The sequence below is a fragment of the Loxodonta africana genome, chromosome 1, assembly GCF_030014295.1.
Source record: "Loxodonta africana isolate mLoxAfr1 chromosome 1, mLoxAfr1.hap2, whole genome shotgun sequence".
Taxonomy (NCBI): domain Eukaryota; kingdom Metazoa; phylum Chordata; class Mammalia; order Proboscidea; family Elephantidae; genus Loxodonta; species Loxodonta africana.
In genome coordinates, this window is record NC_087342.1 from 79,769,052 (window position 1) to 79,793,570 (window position 24,519).

The 24,519-nt window shown below is 41.6% G+C and overlaps 2 non-coding genes and 1 pseudogene across 2 annotated transcripts; all 3 read left to right on the forward strand.

Moving 5' to 3' along the window:
• Window positions 1–1,626: 1,626 nt before the first annotated feature.
• On the forward strand, window positions 1,627–1,699 carry TRNAF-GAA (transfer RNA phenylalanine (anticodon GAA)). Its single transcript has one exon. It is a non-coding gene; the product is annotated as a tRNA-Phe (tRNA).
• A 6,745-nt stretch (window positions 1,700–8,444) lies between these two features.
• TRNAS-AGA (transfer RNA serine (anticodon AGA)) lies at window positions 8,445–8,526 on the forward strand. The gene has a single exon. It is a non-coding gene; the product is annotated as a tRNA-Ser (tRNA).
• Window positions 8,527–8,759: 233 nt separating this feature from the next.
• LOC100669337 (etoposide-induced protein 2.4-like) lies at window positions 8,760–9,790 on the forward strand (annotated as a pseudogene).
• Window positions 9,791–24,519: the final 14,729 nt, after the last annotated feature.

Here is a 24,519-nt window from a genome sequence, read left to right on the forward strand (position 1 = left end):
AATTAGTTTTTCCTGTGCTTTGAAAAATAAGAAATAAAATCATATAGCACATGTTCATTTTAGTATGGGTTCTTTCACTCAATATGTTTTTTATTAAATGTACCCATACTGTTTCTAGTAGCAGTATTTCTTTCTTATTGCTCTGTCATATTCCATTATGTGAATACTGGAATCAGACCTTTTTCATTCGTTTTACTGTTGCTATACATTTCAAATGGATAATGCTGCTATGAACATTCTTGTACATGTTTTTCAAGGGCAATAGCATGCATTTTCCTAGGGTCTAACTGCAGCTGTGGACTTGCTGGGTTGTAGGTTGTATGTATATTTTATTTGAGGCAACATTTGCAAATAGTGTACCAAAGTGGATGTACCAGTTGACAGTCTCATCAGCAATCTATTAAAGTTTCAGTTCAGTATTGTCAGAGACACTTGGTAAAAGGTAGTATTATTTCATTGTGTTTAACAATTGCGTTTATGCATTTTTTTAGTGAAGTACATGTTTAGTCTTTGCTATTTCTCATTTTTTTTCAGTCTTTTTTTCTTAGTGTTTCATAGGTGTTCTTCAAATAGTTTAGATAAGGGTCCTTTGTCAAATAGAAGTATTGAAATCTTCTAGACTGTGGTTAATTCCCTATTCTTAAGGAGAAGGCGGCTTGGAAAACTTTGTAAGATGAGAAAAAAAAGAAAAAATGGATAGGGAGAGAAGTGGAAAAAACAAGAGAAAGTTCCATTACATCTTTCCTGGTGGTTGCAGGAGAAAATGGGCAGGGCAATTTACTAGGGCAGGAACCTTGGAGTGGCATAATGGGGGTGGAATGCCCTAGGAAGAGAAGGTGTTTTGGGTCTGCAACTTCTTTACTTATTTCCTGGTGTAGTTTAGAGGTTTAAAAATAGTGAAATTTGAAACATTGGATTTTCTCTCTGATCATCTATTGAATTTACCAGAACCCCTTAGAAATACGGCTAATATTTCAAGGAGGATTTTCATGAAGTTTCTGTCGTGAGGGAGTTGTGGCTTTAGGGGAGAGTATCCTTTCCTTGAGACGGCTTGAAACCGTGCACACTCATCTACTTTTTACAATTCCCAACAGCTCTGCACTTTTCTCCTTTTTCAAGTATGTTTTGCGTACTCATACTTATTGAACACATTACCCGATGGATTGCCTTGAGATGTTTCCCCGTTTCTACTCCCTGTTTCTCCTTACCACCCAGGGCGCCCCTGCCAGCACCAGGGAGACAAAGAAAAGGAAGGAAATAGAGAATCAGAGTTGGCTTGCTCAGGTTTTTCTCATTTCGAAGCCAGAAGCCCGCCACGCCATTAACTGGCTCACTAATGCTCTGTTCCCTTTTCCAGTGTCATGGAAGACTAATATAGAAAAAGGACTGAAAAAAGAGAAAAAGAACAGGCTCGATCATTTCGTTTGAAATTCCCTTAGTTTTCCGGGCAGTGGTTGGAGCGTGAAAGAGCCAGAGGTTACCAAGCAGGAAAGCATCGCCCCGTTTTACGTATTCCTCCCTTTTGTCATCTTGTAATAATGTAGAACAAATTAAGAGTAAATATTTGAAAACACAGTAGCCATGATCATGTTTTATACCAACGATTAAAATAGAACTTTCGAAAGAGCTGAAATAGCTCAGTTGGGAGAGCGTTAGACTGAAGATCCAAAGGTCCCTGGTTCGATCCCGGGTTTCAGCAACTTACTTCGGATTTGCGTAACTGCATTCTTAAAAAACATTGCATTCCAAGGCTTTGGAGTTTAATAAAACTGTACAGCACAAGTATCCGACGCTGAACTATTGAAAAAAAGAAAACTGTATCAGTCTACAAGCATTCCTGGTGCAGTCGTTAACGTTGGACTACTAACAAAACGTAGGTGGTCGCTCAGGAAGAGGAAGACATGGCGTTCAGCTTAGGTAAAGATTTACAGCCCTTGGAAACTTATAGGGCATTTCTACCCTGTCCTACAGGGTCGCTATGAGTCAGAATCTACTGGACCGCAGTGGGTTTGATTGGGTTTGGTTTTGAGGTCTTCCATAAAGCCCTAACCGACATTTTGCATATTTAAAATTTCAAAAACAAGGAACTGAAATTCAATGAGGAAAGCTAGGAACTGATGCAGCAAGGAATGCAATGTACTACATGCTGTTACGCTTAAGATTTTCATTTCTGTCCTGATATTACGTATTATGTGTATGATATGAGGATGGTAAGGGGAAAGGAATGTTTTTAATCACAAGAAATGTTTAAAAATCCTCTAGAAAAAGAATCACTACCCTATATGAGGAAGGTCCCCGCGTGGCACACACTGCGCTCGGTAATCTAACGGTAACCGAAAGGCTGGCGATTGGAACTTACCCAGTGGCACCGTGGATGAAAAGGTCTGGAAATCTGCTTCCTTAAAAATTGTTGTTGGTTGCTATCCAGGCGATTCTGACTCATGTTGACTCCACGTAATTTTAAATGAAGCAGAAGGCCGAGACATTTCTTCCAGTAAAACCACCAATCTTTAGATTAGCCCAGACTCAAGCCGGTTGCGGTCGAGTCGATTCCGACTCACAGCGACCCTATAGGGCAGAGTGGAACTGCCCCATAGAGTTTCCAAGGAGCGCCTGGCGGGTTCGAACTGCGGATCCTTTGGTTAGCAGCCGTAGCACTTAACCACTACGCCACCAGCGAGCCCATAGGAGAGTAGAATTGACCCATCGAGTTTCCAGTAGAGCCTGGTGGATTCGAACTACTGACCTTAACCACTAAACCACCAGAGTTACCATTCAAGTGCAATTGTTCCCCTGGTCATCCGCAAAGATTAAACCAAAACCCCAAAACCACTGTGGTGGAGTAGATTACGACTCACAGCTGTAATCTTTCCCGGAGCCGACTGACCGCCTTCTTTCTCCCGCATAGACGCTGGTGAGTTCAACCGCCAACTTTTTGGTTAGCAGTCCAGCCGCTAACCACAGGGCACACCTTACAGATTACAGCCAAAGAAACCTTATGGAGCAGTTCAACTCTGCAACACATGGGGTCTCCATCCATGAGCTGGAGCTATTTGATGGCAATGGAGGAATACCCATCCAGCATCAACAGGGAATTTTTTACCTTCCCCCATTCCAATTTCGTGTTTCCTTCTGTCTCCCACAGTGAGAGCCCTGGTTTCCAACAACCTCAATATGTGTACTCATTTTCTCAAGCCTAAAATTTACACGAAATAATATCAGAATTGCTACACCCATAGCATTATTTAATTTTTTTAAAAAAACTACTGCATAGAGTTTAACATTTACTTGCCATTCTTGTTTACAATGAGGACAAAGCACTAAGGAAAACTTCTACTTGAATCTGTTCTCTTTTTTCTCCTGTGTGGATATGTTATGCTTTTGAAATACGTTAGATTTATTTGTTCCTATTTGTATTTAATTTTAGAGTATTTTCACAAACACTCGAGTTAGTTTTATGTACTTATTTGCCTCCCTAAAACATTAGTATGTTTCCAAGAGTCAAAAGAATACAGAAAGTTATATTCAGACAAGTCCAAGAGAATGTTTATCCTGTAATTCACCCAGGTGATGGAATGGAGGCAGGCTCCCAGCAATCTGGTAGAAGACCATCAACCAGGAGCAATATCTTTCTTCTTAGCACTAAGGTATCCTTCTTAGGTTTGTTCGTGTCCAAGAGAGCATGGTGTAGGGAGTTTGGAAACAGTTGAATTGAACATAAAGTGAATTTATCTTGACTTAGTCCTAAAAGACTCTGAAAATAATCCTGAAGACTCCTCTGCAGCAGGGCCTTGCTGGAGTTACAGTTCTGTGGTAGAATGTGTGCTTAACATGCAACAAGCCCTGGGTTCAAACCCCAGTATCTCCACTTTTCTTTTCTCACAATACAGGCCAAAAATCTTCCTCTCAGAAACTTACTTCTTTCTTAAGTTGACTTGTTTTGGCCTTGGTGTTTCTTTATTAACTGACTAGTTGAGACAATGACGCTCACTTAAATTTATTTGTTGTCATTTCTACTATCCATACATTCTCTTCAAGCACGCTCAGCAATCACTGATATATGGGGCACTGTCTGCACCACTCAAAGACTTAGTGGTCCCTTGAAAGAGTTTGCAGGAAAGCTGAATGCAAAGAGGCTGAAGAATCTGAAAGAAGAAAAACCTGCTCTGTGCTTGGGAAAAATCAATGTTCCTTCTCTGGGATAGAGAACACAGGATTCTCATAGAATGTCAGGGAAAGGAGAATTAATTCCTGCCAGAGAAGAGAGCCATTTCTTTGTCTCATGTCCTTCTCTGGCATGTTCTAAAACACTGAGAAGGAGATGTTTAACCCTGGTTTGGGCTGAGGAGGCAAAGACTCGCTGCCAAGTCTTGTCAACCTCTCATTCACAGACATGGATATCGAGACATGGAGATTGAGCAGGCGGAAGCCATCAAAGATCATAGCAAAGTCTTTGTCCATCTGTTATGAACTCTTGAAGAGGCTGCCAAAGAAGAAATAGAGCGCAAGTTCTAAACACTCATGGGTCAAAAGAGGAGAGCACAGACACATTAACCCAGAGACCTCGGGTAAGGTCTATATTGTTTCAGGGCAGTTGCCAAATCCTTGTGGAATGATTCTATGTTTCCCTATAAATATTTTCAATTATTGATCCTGAGAATAAAAATAACAATCTTGATGAATCAATGTGGATTCAATCATGCAATCTATAAAATATGAACTAAAATGCTTTTTGTGTTTTGAACTAAACTAGGAGAAAATCTTTTAGGGGACCCTCTTGAAGCAAGGAAAGGGCTAGTTTCTCCATAGAAAGGGGGGATTGGTTATGGTAGGGGAGATAAAAGCCAAGAGTCCTAAAGTTCTTTTATAGTGCATTATCCCCTTTACTCTTCTTTCCAAAAGCTGTGACTATCTGCTTTCTACCAGTCTGTCACAGGTAATCCCTAAGCCGATTTTGAGGTTACCTACCTGGTTTGCCAGGGACTAACCTTCACTGACTCATAGTGGCCGTATAGGACAGAGTAGACCTGCCCCATGAGTTTCCAAGGAATGCCTGGCGGATTCAAACTGCTGATCCTTTGCTTAGCAGCTGTAACACTTAACCACCAGCCACCAGGGTTTCTGAGTCGGAATTGACTCCATGGCACGGGGTTTGGTTTTGGTTTGGTAACCTTCATTGCCTCTGTGCCTATACTAGGACTGAGGAAAAGGTGGCTGAGTATGTAATCATGAGCAGTTGTACAGAGCCTCTGGCTTTCTGTGGCCACAGTTGCCCTCTTTAAACTTCTTTTGAGCTAAAAGCAGGATGTGAAAAGTAAAGGGGCCAGAGAGAATTTCTTTAGAAAAAAGTTGAGTTTCAAAAGGCTTCATTAAGAGTTAGGAATACAAGGAGCAAACAAATTGGAACTTTCTTTTTTATTATTATTATTTGCATTTCAAGCAAGACCTAGTAACCTTCCCCAGTCTCAGGGGTGCTTAATATCAAAGCTGCAGGCCCATCCTGCTTCTGCTCTCAACACCGCTCTCACCACATGCATGGAAATGGTAAATTCTTGCAGCTGCCAGGGCAAAACCAATGCTGAACAAGTCTGAATCACACACACACAAAAAATTCAAACTCATGTAAGCCCTCCACAGTGCTCAGCCTGTCTACGCCGAGAAGGAAAGAGCAACAAATCACTCTCAAAGGCCAGGTAGTCTTGAGCAAAAGGAACCGACTCCTTTTCTGGGAAAACCCTGTTTCTCTTTTCCTTGTCCTCTTCCTCTCTCCCCTTTTTCTCCTTCTCTTTCTTTATTTCACCCCACTCCCACTCTTTACTCTGCATTAGGTGATGCTCCTCTCTCTTTCCTCATGTGCACTCCAGAATGTTTTCACAGTAGTTCAGCACACTTCCTAGTCCCGTACATGCCCATTTTAATCTCTGTATTGAGATTCACATGTAGTTGATACCCTTATTTATCCTAACCCCCCCCCAAAAAAATCACTTGATAATTTTTTCCCCTATATGCCCAGTGTAACTTTTCCACAGCATAGGCTGAGGCCAACTGCAGAACTGGGGCAAAGGGAAGGCAAATGAATGTTTTGCTTGTGAGGCAGAACCCCCACAGTGCTGTATTCTTTACCTGGAGTCCCCCCTGCCCCCGACAGTGTTGTACTGGAAAATTGTTTCCTTTGCTGCGCTTCACCCGTCCCCCTCAGCTTTGAATTTGAACCCTGCTTTTTTTTTTTTTTTTGCTTGGAGGTTATATATAAACCCCATTGCACCTACATAGTATGATTAAGAATGTTGCAGACAAAACTTGTGTGAACTCCCTACTTGTAAACCCTTGGTGGATTCATTTGTTCCTATTCGTATTTAATTTTAGAGTATTTTCACAAACACTTGAGTTTTTGTGAAACTTGGTGAGCAGTCTCGGGAGCAGTAACAGCAGACTGACTCCATTTCCTTGGACAATGAAATAAAGGTGCCTTTTTGTTGTTGTTGTTCACCCATCTCAGTCTCTCATTTACTGGCCAATAAAGTCATGCCAAATAAGAACCCGGGGTTTTCACCTGGTAACACTAGAACTGAGAAGTCTTGGACCTCACGCCGGGGAGAAAGCAGCTGTAAAAGAATCTAAAATATTTTTTGGAGGAAATATTTTAAAAACTTATATCTGAAACGACAGTCACAACCAAAATGTGCTTAAGGCAGAAAGCCCTGACTCCGCTCATCCGAGACTGAGGTTTGAGAACCTGTCCAGGCACATGGAGGACTTTTATTAAAATTCACTTTGTAAATGGTCTTCAGCTGCTGCGATTTCCTCATTCATTCCTGAGAGGCTGATTCTGAAAGATGAGCTGTCACCAAACGGAGAGTTTCTTCTTTATTTTTCATACTCTTCTTTGTTTTCAGTCACACCTGAGGCCCGTTTTTAGACCACAGCTCTCTGGCACATACACTACTTGTCTTCTGACTTCTCTAGCCTTCTTAACCTTGATTCACATATGTAAATTAGAGTTACAAATAAATAACATTAATTTTACTTCGTGTTTAGCTAAAGGAGTCCTTGGGTGGTGTAAATGGTTAACTCACTGGGCTGATAACCCAAGAGCTGGATGTTGAAATCCACACAGAAGCACTGGGAAGAAAAAAAACAGCTATTGCAAACCCTATGGAGCACAATTTTACTCTGCCACACAAGGGGTCGCCATTCATCAGAATCAACTCTAACAGACTGGTTTGTTTTTTGTGTGTATTTGTTTTATTTTAGCCAATAATGGCAAATTATAAATATGGAAAGCAGACTTGATTAAGATCACGGTCATTTTGAAACAATAAATTATAAAAGTAAATAATAATACTTCTCAGATTTTCATCTTCTCTTGGGTTCTAGGTGTCCAACCAATCTCACAATATCAAAAGCAGCAACAGAGTTCTACTGCTTGATCATTAAGTGGCCAGCTCCACATTCCACTCACCCAATTCCTGAAATTGTTTCTACTTTATTTAAGTGGAAGAGTCCAATATTCTGGCAAAGTCAAATTGATACAAAAGTTTCTAATGCCCACAGACGGGTAAAAACACAGCTCTTAGAAGGCATCAATCTGCAGACCAAAATTTGAACAGCACTAACGAAGAGATAGGATCTACTGGGGGTGAGACCATATCCAAAGAAATCCTTTCTTCTTTTTAAGTTGAGGCTTGGTTCATGAAGAATGACTTATTACATATGTATATATCTCATATAGCCAACATTCAGACCAAGATAAGAAATTTTTCAGCTCTCAGAAGCTGAGATTGTATTTGTATCTATCCCAATTAATTCCAATCTTCTGACCTCTACCACTGTTCTCTTGTGTTTTGAAATACTATAGGTGGAATCATACAATATGTGTTCATTTCAATATAGACTCTTTCACTCAACATAATTTTTATTAGATACATCCATATTGTGTCTAGTAGCAGTAGTTCTTTTTTCTTGCTGTCATATCCCATTGTATTACTACTGTACATCACAATATTTTGTTCCTTTTGTTGTTGATGTACATATAAAACAACTAATGCTGCTGTGAACATTTTTGTAGATATGGTTCAAGAGAAATAAGCCTTCGTTTTTCTTGGGTCTAAATGCAGCTGTGGAGTTTTAGGGTTATAGGTCTTATATATATTTTGTTTCGGGCAATATTTCTAAATAGTCTACAAGTGTGAATGTGTCAGTTGACAGTCTCATCTGCAATGTAGGAAAGTTTCAGTTGTTCCATATGATCAGCAACACTTGATATTTTCAATTCTTTTATCTTCAGCAATTTTGGTGGAGGGGAGTATCATTTCATTGTGTTTTAATCTGCATTTTCCTTATAATTAATGATGTTCAGCACCCCACCAGATCAGCTACAGGACTGGCTGCAAGGGGCACAGGTCCAATTCCATGTGGGAAAAAAAGTCCCTGGTAAGGCAGCTGTAGTCATGGCCGAGTGGTTAAGGTGATGGGCTAGAAAGCCATTGGGGATACCCCGCGCAGGTTCGAATCCTGCCGACTACGGACTGTTTGGGGCCCTGGTGTTGTGTTGGTAAAGAGTGGTTCCTTGGAAAGCGTATGGAACGCCGATCACTACGAGTTCCTAGTTGGCTCCACAGAGATGGTTTTTAGTTTATTTTAGTTAACTCTTTTTAGGTCTCGTGCGGCCCTCACCCTTGAAGGTGCTGAACCGGCCGGCCCTTGACAGAGCTGCCTTCATAAGAGATTTCGAGGCACTTCTCTCTCCCCGTGTAGTTGATGGTTTGGGCGGTGAAGAGATGGCTGGCGGTGTCAAAACATTTCTCCAGGGCCATGCCAGGGGAATCAAGGACTCCATCTGGGGTATCTACACCATTTCGAAGCTGGGCGCTCCAATACTGTAAAAGAGGGAGGAAAAGCATAGAAGAAGGCTAGTAGCGACCTGACACAGAAAGGACCCCAGAGTACAGAGCCTAAACAAGACAAGTGAGCCACGTATTGCTGGTAGAATTTTCCAGTGCTGCGCTTGGAATGGAGGAATATTCTGCTTGAGTCTCCTCTTGTTTCATCAAGTGTTTATTCCTGTGATTCAGTCAGTAACAGCACAAATTATTGGTGATCTTTTCTTCTATCACTATGGAGATGTTTGATCGTGGCTGGAATTCTTCCTCACGTCAATTTTCAGTGCTCTTTGGGTGCCCCCCTGTTCGTGCTTAGCAAAGTTGTCAATGTCATTTGGTTCCAAAATATAGCTGACCAGACATTTGAGGTATCAGGGAGGAAGCCTCACCCATTCCCTAGTATAAGGAAAGCAACTGCTGATATGCTCTTCAACCTCTGCCTCAGGCTCTTTTCCTTCTCCAAGGGAAGTTTGGGAGTCTCTTCATCCATCCTGTTGGTCAGCTGGTTTGTCTCCTGCATATGTCCCTTCTATATTCACTACACTGCTTTGAATAATATTGATTCAATAAAGGAATTGAAATGCACTAGCTGTTGTCAAACAGAAAGGAACTGGCCCTCCTACTTTGGATTTGGTTTGCCCTTTGCTTTGCTCACAGCAACGCAGTTCTCATACATTATCAGTAGCTGCCTTTTCTCCATCCTCTTTCCTTTATTCATTTATCAGCACCAATGGAGCAAAGGCCCCTGGCAAAGTGTATCGTTTTTAAGTTAAGCCTCTTCTCTCTGGTGGTCTTATTAACAGACCCTTCCATAAGATGGTCTACCTGCAGTCTGCTCAAACTCTGCAGAGAAGTTCCCTTCACCACATCCATCTCCTGCCAAACTTAATGCAGCTGTAGGCCACTGACTTCTCCTGCCACCCACAGGGAACGGGTAGGATTGGAAGGAGGATGTGGCACCTCTTTTCCCTGTTCACCTCCCCTGACCCAGGGAAGATAGGACTCTTTCTGCCAAGGGCGCTTTACATATTCTGTTTTCTCAGAGGAATTGGAATTCTGTCTCTGGTGCACTTAAGCAGAATCTTCCTGACACTAGTATGTGGATTTTAAGGCCATGAGTCTGAAAGACCACAGGTTTTTCTGTAGCTATTTTCTAGCATTTGCCAGACCTCATGCCATTTTTTTTTTTTTTTTTTGTCTTCCTGTGCCATTTACCCTCCCACCTCCCTTCCCTGCCTTCCACCCTTGGATGAGTGGATTTTGTAAAGCTAGCTGTTGTAATTTGTGGATTTGTTATTTCTGTTGTTTTTGTGGATTTGTTATTTCTGTTGTTTTTCTGTGAAGCACATACATTGGATGTGGTGGGTGAAGGGGTATCTCAGTTGCTCTTGATCACTCCCTTTACAACTGTCACTGTCATGTTTTTTGTACCTTGGGTTAGGTTCTGGTCTCTCTTGTTCCACTGCAACACTTTGATCCACAATCAACACGCATGGAAACAGAAGTCACGAAATCAAAAGATGCATTGCATTGGGGAAATCTGCTGCAAAAGACCCCTTAAGGTGTTCAAAAGCACAGATGTCACCTTGAGGATTAAGGTGCACCTGACCCAAGCCATGGTGTTTTCAATTACCTCATATGCATGTGAAAGCTGGACAATGAATAAGGAAGATCAAATAAGAATTGATACCTTTGAATTATGGAGTTGGCAAAGAATACTGAATATATCACGGACTGCTAGAAGAACAAAAATAATTCGTCTTTGAAGAAGTACAGCCAGAATGCTCCTTAGAAGAAGGATCGCGAGACTTCCCCTCACATACTTTGGACCTCTTAACAGGATGGATTAGTCCCTGGAGAAGGACATCATGCTTGGTAAAGCAGAGAGCCAGCAAAAAAGAGGAAGACTGTCAATGAGATTAATTGACACAGTGGCTGCAACAATGCACTCAAGTGCAACAATGATTGTCAGGATGGCACAGATCTGGGCAGGGTTTCGTTTTGTTGTACATAGGGTCATTATGAGTCAGAATCAACTTGAAGGCAAATAACAGAAATGACAACTGACTGTGAAAAACCCGTCTTCTTAAAGGAACACAAACAAACCAAGCCCATTGCTGTTGTGTGTCAGTTCCAACTCATAGCGACCCTATAGGACAGAGTATAACTGCCCCATAGAATTTCAGGAAGCTGCTGGTGGATTTGGATTTGAACTACAGACCTTTTGGTTAGCACTGGTGCTCTTAATCACTGCACCACCAGGGCTCCTTCTTAAAGAGAAGCCCTCACCCCAGACTTGAAAAACTTTGTAAGAAAAGAAAAGAAGGCATCAATTCTTCTTGGTGTTCCTTATTCATTGTCCAGCTTTCACATGCATATGAGAAGATTGAAAAACCATGGCTTGGGTCAGGTGGACCTTAGTCCTCAAGGTGACGTCGTTGCTTTTTCACACTTTAAAGAGGTCTTTTGCAGCAGATTTGCCCAATGCAATGCATTATTTGATTTCTTCACTTCTGCTTCCATGGGTGTTGATTGTGGATCCAAGTAAAATGAAATCTTTGACAACTTCAACCTTTTCCCCATTAATCATGATGTTGCTTTTGTTCCAATTGTGAGGATTTTTGCTTTCTTTATATTGAGGTGGGAAACCCTGGTGGCATAGTGGTTAAGTACTACAGCTGCTAACCAAAGGGTCGGCAGTTCGAATCTGCCAGACTCTCCTTGGAAACTCTATGGGGCGGTTCTACTCTGTCCTATAGGGTCGCTATGAGTCGGAATTGACTCGATGGCACTGGGTTTGGTTTTTGGATTTATATTGAGGTGCAATCCATACTGAAGGCTGTGGTCTTTGATCTTCATCAGTAATTGCCTCAATTCCTGTTCACTTTAGCAAGCAAGGTTGTGTCATCTGCTTATTCCAGGTTGTTAATGAGTCTACCTCCAATCCGGATGCTGCTTTCTTCTTCATATGTTCCAGCTTTTTGTATTATTTTCTCGGCATATAGATTGAATAAGTACGGTGAATGGATACAAGCCTGACACATGCTGTTCTTGACTTTAAGCCACGCAGTATCCCCCGTTCTGTTCAAATGACCGTCTCTCTATGTACAGATTTCTCATGAGCACAATTTAGTGTTCTGGAATTCCCACTCCTCAGAATGTTATCCATAATTTGTTATGATCCGCACAGTCAAATGCTTTTCCATAGTCCATGAAACACAGGTAAACATCTTTCTGGTCTTCTCTACTTTCAGCCAAGATGCATCTGACATCAGCAATGATCTGTTTTGAGCTTCTGGCAATTCCCTGTTGATGTACGGCCGCAACAGCTTTTGAATGATCTTCAGCGAATTTTACTTGTATGTTATATCAATGACATAGTTCAAAAATTTCTGCATTGTGTTGGATCATCTTTCTTTGGGATGGGCACAAATTCGAATATCTTCCACTCAGTTGGCCAGGTAGCTGTCTTGCAAATTTCCTTACAAGTGAGCACATCAAGTGCTGCATCCATTTGTTGAAACATACCAATAAGTGCTGTGTCAATTCCAGGAGCCTAGATTTTTGCCATCCCCTTCAGTGCAACTTGGATCTCTTCCTTCAGTACCATCGATTCCTGATCATATGCTACCTCCTGAAATAGTTGAATGTTGACCAATTTTTTGGATGCAGTGATTGTGTATTCTTTCCATCTTCTTTTGATGCTTCCCGCACCATTTAATATTTTCCCCATAGAATCCTCCAATATTGCAACTCGAGCCTTGAGTTTTTTCTTTAGTTCTTTCAGCTTGAGAAATGCCAAGCATGTTTTACCCTTTTGTTTTTTTTAACTGCAGGTCACTGCACATTTCATTATAATACTTTACTTTGTCTTCTCCAACCATCTTTTGAAATATTCTATTCAGCTCTTTTACTTCATTATTTCTTCCTTTCACTTCAGCTACTCTATGTTTAAGAACAAGTTTCAGAGTCTCTTCTGACATCCGTTTTGCTCTTTTCTTTCTTTCCTGTCTTTCTAATGACCTCTTGCTTTTTTTCAGGTATGATGTCATCCCACAACTTGTCAAATCTATTCCTCAGATGGTCAGTTATCTATCTGTCAGTTTGTCATACTGTGCTGGCTTGTGTGTTGCTGTGATGCTGGAAGCTTTGCCACAGGTATTTCAAATACCAGCAGATTCATCTCACGTGGACAGGTTTCAGTATCGCTTCCAGACTAAAACAAGATAGGAAGAAGGAACTGGCAGTCTACTTCTGAAAAAATTGGCCAGTGAAAAGCTTGTGAATAGCAGCAGAATACTGGCTGATATGATGCCAAAAGATGAGCCCCTCAGGTTAGAAGGCACTCAAAATATCCTAGGCATTAGTGACCTGAAATGGGCTGGTATTAGCCATTTTTATTTGGACAATTTTTTATGGTCTACTATGCAAATTGAAGAGGAATGATGTTTCATTCATTGTCAAAAAGAATATTTCAAGATCTATCCTGAAATACCGTGCTGTCAGTGTTAGGATAATATCCATATGTCTACAAGGAAGGCCAGTTAATAGGACTATTATTCAAATTTATGCACAAAACACTAATGCCAAAGATGAAGTAATTGAGGATTTTTACCAACTTTTGCAGTCTGAAATTGATCAAACATGCAGTCAAGGTGCCTTGATAATTACTGGGGATTGGAACGCAGAAGTTGGAAACAAAGAAGGATTGGTTTTTGGAAAAAATGGCCTTGGTGATGGAAATGATGCCGGAGATTGCGTGATAAAATTCTGCAAGACCGACGACTTCTTCATTGCAAATGTCTTTTTCAACTACATAATGGTGGATGCTTGACATTACACATATTGCTTTTACAGCATTAAACAGCCAAGATACTATCTAGCATTTCCACATACATACACAGACACACAGACAAACATATACACATCCCCATCAGTTTTGTGTGTGACACTCTCGTTTTCTCCCTAAGTGAAACCTACCACACACTATTTCTTGTTCTTATTGTACAAATTCCATGAGCCAACTGAAAGAACAAGTCTGACAGACAAGCCATGTTCTGCCAATTTCAGAAAGACTCTATGTTATTTTTATGAACATTGGCAAAGTCTCATATATGTGCAAACTGGGATAACAAAAAGCTAATAGGCTCTAGAAATCTGGTACGACTGTAACCTGGCCCTACTAATGCCAGTAAATTTCCATTAGTCGTTAAACCCGCCCAAGTCAGAATTGGCCCACCCAGCACTCACAGAAGGGCCAGCTGTGACCACTAATGACCTCAACAGCAGATGTAGCCACAGGTGGAACCAATCAGAAGAAAAGTAATCACTTGGACCCTATTCTGAAGTGAGAGGTCTGACAAGAACCGTGGCACTTCCTGTTTCCTGGCTGCCTGCTAGAATTTTCCTTCCCCAATATACCTGTGCAACCACCATCTTGCTGCCAAAATCACATAAAAGCCGTGCTTCTCAATAGCTCAGGGAGCCAGATCTGACAAACTTCTTCCCGGATCCTCGCTCTGTGCATTGCAATAAAGTTATTTCTCTTTCTCAAAGACCTGTGGCCAGATAATTGGAAAGTCTGAGCAGAAGGACCCATCTTCTAGGCTTCTGCAACACCAGGAAATGAATTTTCCCTTAGTCTTCTTATGTAGTTCAAAGAACTGAGTTTAAACCATGATAAATCTCAGGGTTCTAGAAGAGTCTTGGAGCAAGCTCATTTATTTTCCACAAATATCACAAAAGAATTTCTAATTCCCATATCTTAAAGTGCATTTTTCACTCTTTATTCACCCTCTCACTCACAAATCCAAGGGTGAAGACCAGAGTATTATCCTGAGTTCACTGTGTAACATTCTCACTAGTGTGTTGCAAGATATCTTGAATTTCATATGAGTTTACCTTCTCTCTCTTCCAGACTTCCTCCCATGCCCCTCTACCCCCACTTTTTTCAAATTGCCCTTTTCTGTAACCTCCTTCTGTCTGGAAATGGCTTAAAAATTTTTTTTAAACGAATAAATGCTTCACTCACTTTTGTTCTTGTACTTTAAATCCTGTCTATTTACTTTCTATCTTATTCTTATAATTCACCTTTCTCTAAACCCTGAAGCTACTGTTTCATTCATGCTTTATGAATTCCTCTTCTGAATTGTTGGTAGGGCCCAGAGTTATCTGATATCTCTAGTAGAAAAGACCCTTATAATGAAATGCAGAATGCATCACTATGTGGTTTTCTCTGCTGTTGCTTTCCTCCATCAAATCTGGCACATACATTCTGATTGAGCAAACAGTAAATATAGTGAAGACTTTAAGGCAGCCAAAAGATTAATTTCTTTAGCTTTGTGCTTCAGGTTAAGACAAAGACAACTATAGAGGAAATCAAAAGAGCTGAAAATGGGGACTTGATTCTTTGCCACCCATAATACAAGGCAGAGACTTTTAACAACTTGAAGTTGTACAAAAGCCACCATGGAAATCTCTTGTGCCTATTTATCCAACACATGTTTCCAATTTTCTGCATTCACTTTCAAGTCCTGTAAAGAATCAGCATCCACCACTGGTTCCTCAGTTCCTCCTGCCTAAAGCAGCTGCTTATGCCTCTTAACACTGATCAACACTACCACGACGCTCAAGGAGCGTGAATCTCAGGAAATAACACTTAGTTCTAGGTAAAATTTAGCCAGCAGCACTTCAGGAATGAGGTGTATGTAGCTCAGTGGTAGAGCACATCTTTTGCATGTATGAGCCTCTGGCTTTCATCTTCCACACCTCTACATTTTTTCTCTGCTTCAACACTATTTAAACCCAATCTTGAAAGGATACAAATTCACTTCTCCTAATATTTTCCATTCAGTTCCTGTGCACACAGACAGCAAAAACACAACTCAGTGGACTTCCTTGAATGCTCTTTCATTTCCATGCTATGAGCTTCTATATCCTTTAAGGTGACTGTGACAGCAGAAGGGGTATGACAGGAATGGGGAGAAAAGAACCAGATGCTAAGGGAATCCCTTCAATCACCCAAAACAAAAGCCTACATCTTAAGCTCCCACTATGTACTATTATTAAAGAGACAGAAAGACAGATAAGGGGTGGGGGGTTTGAAAGGGTCCTGTGGATAGTTTTTTTTTTAACCAACTAAACCACAAAGCCCCCTAGTGAATTTCCTTCCTGGGCTACCTCTAGTTATGCTGATGTCTGAATCATTTCAGGGCAAGACTGAGTGCATAACCTTTCCTTGTCTTTGATTCTGCTTTACTTGACTCCTGATGAAGTGACCAAGTGGTTAAGGCAATGGACTGCTAATCCACTGTGCACTGCACGCCCGGGTCCATAATTCCATCCTTGTCCTTCCTTCCTCTTCCCCACTGTGTTGTGGGAGTAAGATTTGGAACCCTGGTTGCACAGTGGTTAAGGGGATCAGCTGCTAACTGAAAGGTACGCAGTTTGAATCCACCAGCCACTTCTTAGAAACCCTATGGGGCAGTTCAATTCTGTCCTATAGGATGGCTGTGATTCATAATCGACTGGACTGCAACGGGATTGGTTTTTTTTCTTTTTGACTCCTGACAGGTTCACTGTGTCACCCAGTGAAACACGGCTTTGGAGGGTCACCTTCCATTTGGCCAAGCACAGATTCTCCAGACAGACATCATTTTCCTCCAGCTCTTCATAATTTCAGTGTATTTGGCTTGGAGCTCCGTTATTGTCTCAAAGAACATTCAGGTGGCAGGCAAAAACCGTGAGAAATAAGTCTCCATAAAGTAATAGGGATCCATATTTAAACGAGATTTTCCAGGGGAAACCAGTTATCCTTATGTCGATTTTGGCTCATGGTAATCCCATGTATGCTGGAGTAGAACTGTCCTCTATAGGGTTTTCAATGGCTGCTTTTTTGGAAGTAGATCACTAAGCGCCTCTGAGTGACTGGAACCTCCAATATTGCAGCAAGCAAGTGTTAACTATTTAAGACCACCTAGGAACTCCTTTCCCAGGGAAAAACAAAAACCCAACTGCCCCATAGAGTTTGTAGAGACTGGATGATGGATTGGAACTGCCAACCTTTTGCTTAACACCTAAGCATTTAATCACTTGCACCACCAGGACTCCTTCCAGGCATAGGGAACAGTTAAACCCTACGCCATCGATGCCTCAGCCACGGGCATACATAAAAAACAAAAAAAACCTCACTGCTGTGGAGTGGATTCTGACTCATAGCAGCCCCATAGGGTTTCTAAGGCTGTGAATCTACGGAAGCCTAATGATACATCTTTCTACTGAGGAGCCGCTGCTGGTTTCCAACACCAACCTTTCAGTGAGCAGGTGATCAGCTGAACCATTGAGCCACAGCCAGCATTAATTCAAGGGGCTTCAGCTTGAAACTCCAAATTAGTTGCTTTTTCTCCACACAGTTTTCATGATATTAGTTTTCCAATCATCACACCAGGGTCTGGCACTTCCACTACTTCTGGCTACCAGAGGGACAGCAGATAATTCTAGGCTAAGAATAAAAAAGGAGGACCCAAAAAGTTGTCTCAGGAAACTTAGATCCAAATGGAAAAAGAAAAAAATAAATCCTAAGTGAAAAACAGGAAATATATGGTATCACAGACAATCACTGTACTAGCAAGACCTAGAGTCCAAAACCTTGGCTGGGAAATCAAGCAGTGGCTTTTTCTTGTGAAGGTGCAGCTCTAGTTCTGAGAACCACAGAGAAGCATGAGGGAGGCATGTTAGGGGATTAGCAAGAACGGCAAGCATATTAATCTTTTGTAAGAGCCCACTTGTGCTCCTGGACAGGCATTCAAACCTCAGCCATCACAGAGGCTAAAAGAATAAAAACTTCAACTTCTTGACAAAATTTGTAGTGTCAGCCAACCCACGTATTAGTTTTAGGAGGTAATCCTTTGTCATTGTGTCTTCTCTTGCTTTTAGTTTTCATTTTGATATTTTTCCCCCGTGAGAGGTTTATATCTTCCTGAATATTGAAATACATTACATATGTCAACTCTTCGGCTCCTCCCCAGCAGTAGTCATCTCCTCTATCCTAACCTCCCGTGAATAAGCAACTGGGGTTTAGTTGGTGCTGGGAAGTAGCTGACATGAGTACTTAGAGGTGGGAAATTGTGGTTCCCAAACCTGGGGAACTGCCTGAGAACTTTGTCAATATATGTATTCCTGACTCCACATCTGTAGATCCTGAATGAATTGAGAATCACTAGTTTTTTAGATAGGGAAAGGGTGGGATCTATATCACTGAAAAGTCTCCACAGATATTCCCATTTTTCAGCCATGTTTGAGAACTGCTAACCTCAGAAGTGGTGCAGAGGGAACTGGAGTAAACTGAGCTGTTGGGAAATTTTCTCTAGGAGGAAGCAGTGGAGACAGGATAAGAGGGGCTGGGAAAGTGAAAGTGAAGGTAACACATTCTGTGATGAAGAAAATGAAGGGGAAGATAGGAGGCAGGAGGTGGGTGTGGGTGTGGAAGAACAAGAAAAGAAGTGAAAGAAGATTTGGAACTAGGTCCATAGGATGTTTAGAATTTGGATGGTGAGGAGGTAGTTTGAGCCTGCCAGGGTTGCCTATATCTCCTTTGCTCTCTCTACAATGCGGGAGGTAAGATAGTACCCTTCCTCCTAAGGAAAGTGGATTAAGGGTGTTTGCTCCATAAGAAGATGCAGCTCTTTTTGCCCAAGACTTTTGTGACTTGAAGAGAGCTTACTTAGCAGCTGTTTCCTTCTCTGGAAATGATTTTTTCAACTGTGGATTCTGGAAGACTCAAGGTTTCCTGAGAAATACCTTTCTTCTGGATGACATCCAAATATTTCTTCACCACTAACAAAGAGTTGGGACCACAGCTGCCTGTGGCTGGGATCACAGATCTCCAAAACTGGTGATTGGACTGACTTTTGCTCAACAAGATTGTGTGGGTGGGTGTGGAAGTGTAGGAGGAATGGGGAAAATAAAATTGGAAAGAAACTTTTCTCCTGAACTAGCTATCTGTCCATTGACACAGGCACAGGTGAGGGAAAAAAAGAAGATTCAAAAGGAATTTGTCCAATAGTCATTTTTCCCTCCCTCTTTCCATCTGAGTTTTTCTTCCCTACTCCTTAATAAATATGAGAAATTGTAGTAAAGAAGAACAGGCCTTCTTTGATGTGGTGGAATACTGTTGCTTGACGGTCAGCAGATCCTGACTGAGCACCTTCTTTTACTCCAGTTTGTCCCTGACTTCGTTGTACTTAAGTAGTCAGGTTGGGAGGCCCAGGTAGTCTCAAGGACCATGGTCCCAGTAATTATCAAATGATTTCTCCTTTCTGTGAGATGGAAAAACACAAGAAAAGGTATTCACAAAAAGAAAAATGGGGAAAGTGTCAAAAAAAATCACCGATATTCAGATGTGCGTCGGTGAGGAAAGAAAACATATATGGAGATGGCTGGGGACTGAACTCAGGGCCTCACGCATGCTAGGCACACATTTTACCACTGAGTTATACCCCACTGCCAGCCAGACTTAATGAGACTACTCTTGATACTGACTTCCAGTACGATCTGCAGGCATTTTAAAACGTGAGTTTTCACAAGTCAAAATTCATTATGTTCAATTCTTATGTTCCTGGATTGGACCCTACCTCGTAGCTATGCCAGGAGAAGGGATAGGGGTCGGGGAAGGAAACTCATTCCGGACCAAAATACTCTAAGATCTTCCAGCAGTTACTGGCTTCTTCAAGGGGTCTTTCAGTCAAATGCCAGAGTGTCAGTCAGGTCCAGTCCACCATGAGGGAGAGTCGCGGGATTGAACATGCTGAATAGTCTTCTGATTGTCTTCTTAAAAATTTCTTTTGTGCCTATGAAGCTTGCAGAAAGGCATAAAAGATAGTGCAGGGGAATACAAAGATATGTTGGGTGAGTGCTCGGAAGGAATGAGGATCCAGGTGCGGAGATAAAACAAACAACAAAAATGAAGAAAAAAAAAAAAAAACATTGCCATCGAGTCGATACCGACTAAAGTGACCCTATAGGACAGAGTAGAATTGCCCCACAGGGTTTTCAAGGAGCCCCTGGTGGATTCAAACTGCCTACCTTTTGGTTAGCAGAAGTAGCTCTTAACAAGTAGGCCACCAGGGTTTCCGAAATAAGGCTAAAGGTTAATTAACTCACAGCATTTAACTAAAACAGGAGCCCTGATGGCGCGGTGGTTAGGAGGTATAACTGCTAACCATGAAGGTCAGCAGTTCGAATGCACCAGCCGCTCAACATGGGGTAGGATCGGCTCCATGGCAACGTGTTTGTTAGACAACAGCGAAGAGCGACTAGTGCAGCCATGCTTCTTGCAAAGGGCTGCGTCCCAAATGTGGGTCTGGAAACTTGGTTTTGCCTCCGCAAGGTTGTAGCTCTGATATTGAGAGAGAAGAAAGATAGGAGGACACTCCTGTAATTAAAGCGTATCATTTAGACCTAATTATTTCCTTAATGAGGAAGCACAAGAGAAGCGCATTATGGGATGGGCACGACATTCAAAACAAATTCGCTCCTTATAAACTTTCCCTACGACTGGGGAAGCTCGCAAATTCCTGATGTGCGACTGTTAATCCAGATATAGAGAAAAATCCAAGTCTTCTTGGCTGGAAGGGAAGGGTGCCTGAAATCTATCGATTAAGTTACTGCGTTATCAGAAAGACACCTCTCTGGGAATTGGAATGCGAAGAGGAGTAGGTGCGAGGAATGAAGTGAATAGGAGAGAGTGGCGGAATTTATGACGGGGGAAGGGAGGACTCTGAGCGGAGGGGATAAGCAGCAGTAGAGGGGTAGATGGCAGAGAGAAGAGGAATAAGGTTTGAAGATGAGTCTCTGAAAACGGATAGGATATGGCCCGTCACGGAGGCAGAAAGTGATCAAGCTCCCATGCTTTCTGCAGGCCCTCGGGAAGAGAGAGGCTAAAATAAGTGCTTTCAAAGCGTATGTCTCACAAAAAGATACGACTAGTTTTGCCCCAAATTTCGCGACCTCCAGGTGAAATCGCGGAGCATTTTGGAACGCGCTCCTGTGGTTCCGTGTTTCTGGAATAGCAGTTGCTGAGATTGGAGTCTTGGGAAAAAGCCACAGGGAGGCCCCGTTGTGCGGATTCCACGTGCTAGCACAGCAACGTGAAGCTTAAAAACAGAATCCCCAAACGACTTTGGGCTAGAATATCTTGTATTTGCAGCAACTTTTGGGGGGCTTAATATTCAAAGGAAAGAATGAGACAGAAAGGTCAAGCAGTGACCAAGACTTTTTGGTTTGAATAGACTCTTACCGAACCTATCAAAGTCCTGGAGAGCTCAGTGCACCAGGCATCTAGTCAGAGGATCTAGGATTCATGACCCTGTTCTGGTATAGATGCTTTAAGTTTTCCCCAAATTCTTTCTCACTCATACACAAAGGACTACTGAGCACAGCTTTCTCCTAGAGCAGCTCTGGGAATATTTACAGTGCAATTTACTACTGACATGCTTGCTTTTCTCAATGGGAATCTGGAGAGCAAGACTTCAAATGTGGAAAGTCAGATTTGCAGTATCATTTGAGAGGTATTCAATGTGCACAGCAACCTTATTCTCTGTCCTACTGTCAAATAGCTGAGTAAAATAGTGACTGAAGGAATGAGGAGGATGGCACAGTGTTGAGAGGTAAAGGTTGTTAATGGAATTTAAATGTGGAAATTTTTAGGAACATCCCCATGTCTCTGGATTGTGGAGATGCTAAGTCCTTTCACTTTGGGAAAGGAGGAGTGGACATGACTTGTTGTTGTTTTCTTTTTCTTTAGGGGCATTGGATAGGATTGGAAAGTGGAGAGAAGGAGTTTGATTTGGGATTTCATTTATTCAGGATACTTACGAACTTAAGGTTCATTTTTTTTTTTTTAATTCACGTTAGTATTTGGTAAGCATGGTGATTCTTGAGACTAGAATGTTACAAAGGTCTCTCATCTGGACATTTGTGTAAAGCACGCGGCTGTAGAGAAGTGAGTCTCTGCACAGAGGTAGGGTGAGTCCTGAAGACAGTGCATTGTAGTTTGAAGATTTGGAGCTCCTTAAAGGTATTCATTGAAAACCAAGCGATAAGCTTTGCCTCTAGAGTGATCTTAGACTCTGGAGTTCATACTGATTATCATTATCTCCTTGGAATTTCTTAGTAGACCTAAGAAGGAGCAACCTCCAAGTGAGATGACTTGTATCTCTTCTTTGCCAATTTCTGTCCCAATAAGGATCTTCTCCATTTCACAGGAATCGCATGAAGTCCCCTTTTAACTCGGGAGGACTCCATTTTTCTAACAGAACTTGCCTCCCAGCTGACCCGGAAGGCAGCTCATCAGAGCATTTGAATGTGAGAGGAGTAAAGAGAAGCAAAAGTCCCCTTTGAAGAGACCATTAGACAGATGTCAGCCACAAAGATATGCAATCATTTGTGTGTGGGTAGAAGGATAGGCTCCCCCCCCCTAAAAAAAAAACCAAACCAAACCCTTTGCCTTCGAGTCAATTCCAAATCGTATCGACCCTATAGAGAAGGGGTTAATATGGCACTGAATATTGTGAAGCACAATTAGGATAGTTTTGGGGTGTCTGAACTCAGGGGTTGATATTGTGGCTAGAGCAACCTGGATTCCAAAAATACACTGGTAAGTTCCCAATATGGAGGGATGCAGGAATGCTTTGTTGTTAAATTAACAATAAAGAGGCTCAGCCCATTTGAGATTTCCAAAGCCTCTTTAATGTTAATTATTGATATGTGACAGAAGAAACTTCACCTATATCAATTCTTCCTTCCAGAAACACCTCAGGAATTAGTAGTCACTGGGAGCCAATTCAAGAATCTTCTACTTGTTGTGCAATAAGAAGTAAACAACTATGGAAGGACTTGAACCCTCAATCCTCTAGATCTGGAATCAGAAACGTTATCCATTAGACCAGGCAGCCAATACTGTGAGGATATGGTACAAGCAAATAACTTAAAGTGTTGGTAAGGGAACATTAGTTTTCTGTTTTCAATTTTTTAACTTTGCAATTGAAGGCAATTTTTACAACTTTCAAAAAAGGAATCAAATATCATCTGAAGCCTCTGAAAACAATTTAGAATTAGTAAACCGAGATTGTGAGATAATCGGAAGTGACATATTTCCAGGGCTCTCTCATCTAAGTCACTTATAATGATGATGCATTTTGGTGGAGAATTATAAGCCAAGAACTGCACTCTGCCATAAAAGGGTATAGATTGCCACAAGCTGGTATGTTCAGATTTTTTTTCTCAAATATAATATGCTGTTGCTCCAGGGAGAAAAGTCTGGAAGCTCAGACAAGAGCTCCCTTTGTCAGAAATGTCTGCTTTTAATGTCAGCAAAATATTTTATTATAATCCATTTATAACAAAGATTTTTAAAACATAGCTTTTGAAATACTTTATCCTTTACCCACAAGTAAAAGGATCACCTGATGCAGAGGTGGGATGAGGTAGTGTGCCCCAAATCTCCCTGGGAGAGTGGTCGCTATGTGTCAGGTACAGGTTGGTGCCTTCCAGTCTACATTAAATGTAGAGAAAGTAGACAATGCTAACTAACCCCAAGGTATTTTGCTTAAACGTCTTTCCCTAGTTTCTCTGTGGATTGATCCACAAAACAATTCGAGATGATTTTGTGTGACCCATCCCCAACTCTGCCTTGTATATTGGTAGGGTAGGAGAGAGGAGAAATCCACAAATTCCTAAAGTTAGGTAATCACAAATTCTCTCAGTTTTCACATAGTCTGGGTTTCTTGGAAGTGCCGAGTTATGTGGAAGAAGTAAACGATAGTCTTTTTCCATTCCCTACCCTGTCTTTCCTCCCCAGACAGTTAAATTTCCTTCACTCCAAAACGTCCCCATTTGTTCCCAGATCCCTTGTACAGTATTTTCTCCAGGTTTGGGTCAAAACTCAAAACTATCTTAGGTCATATTCTGGATGCTATGTACTAAAGTACACTAATTCGTCAAGAAAATTATCATTTTCCCTTGGATCTGAATAGCAAAAAGTATTCATGACATGAAGACCTGAAGGAGGAAGAGAAAAAGGAGACCAAAGAGAAGGAGGAGGAGAAATAAAATGAAAAGAAGTGGCTCACAGATGGTAATGAAGAGCATCAAGAAGAAAAGCAAGCAAAGAGGTGCAGAAGACTAAACCCACGCTCCTTTGCTTCCCCCACCATTATGGAACATTCTCTTTGGTCTTCAGTTTTTCTCTCCTTTATCTCTTTTCTCCTCTGCCTCCCAAGGATGCAAGAAAATGTACAGGACAATGCAAAGGAATACAAAAAAGAGTAGCATGAGTGTTGCTTGAAGAAAAATAGATGCGGGTGGGCACGAAACCCTCTGGGTGTAGTAGCAATGTGTTCTAAAAGCCGGTAGTGCTTTGTCTAGGTGACCAAGTCTGTTTGTGAAAGCCTAAAGAGACAGAAGACAAGACAGAAGGAAGGGAAATTCTCCTAGAGCTTATGGCATCTTTTTGGGACAGGAACTTCTTGACAGGCAGAAGAATTACAAAGAAGCTATCTGGGAACCAGGACATGAAACATAAAACCAACTGACCTACATAAAACCTCCATTAGGTACTTAAGAAAAGTTGGATGTAGAG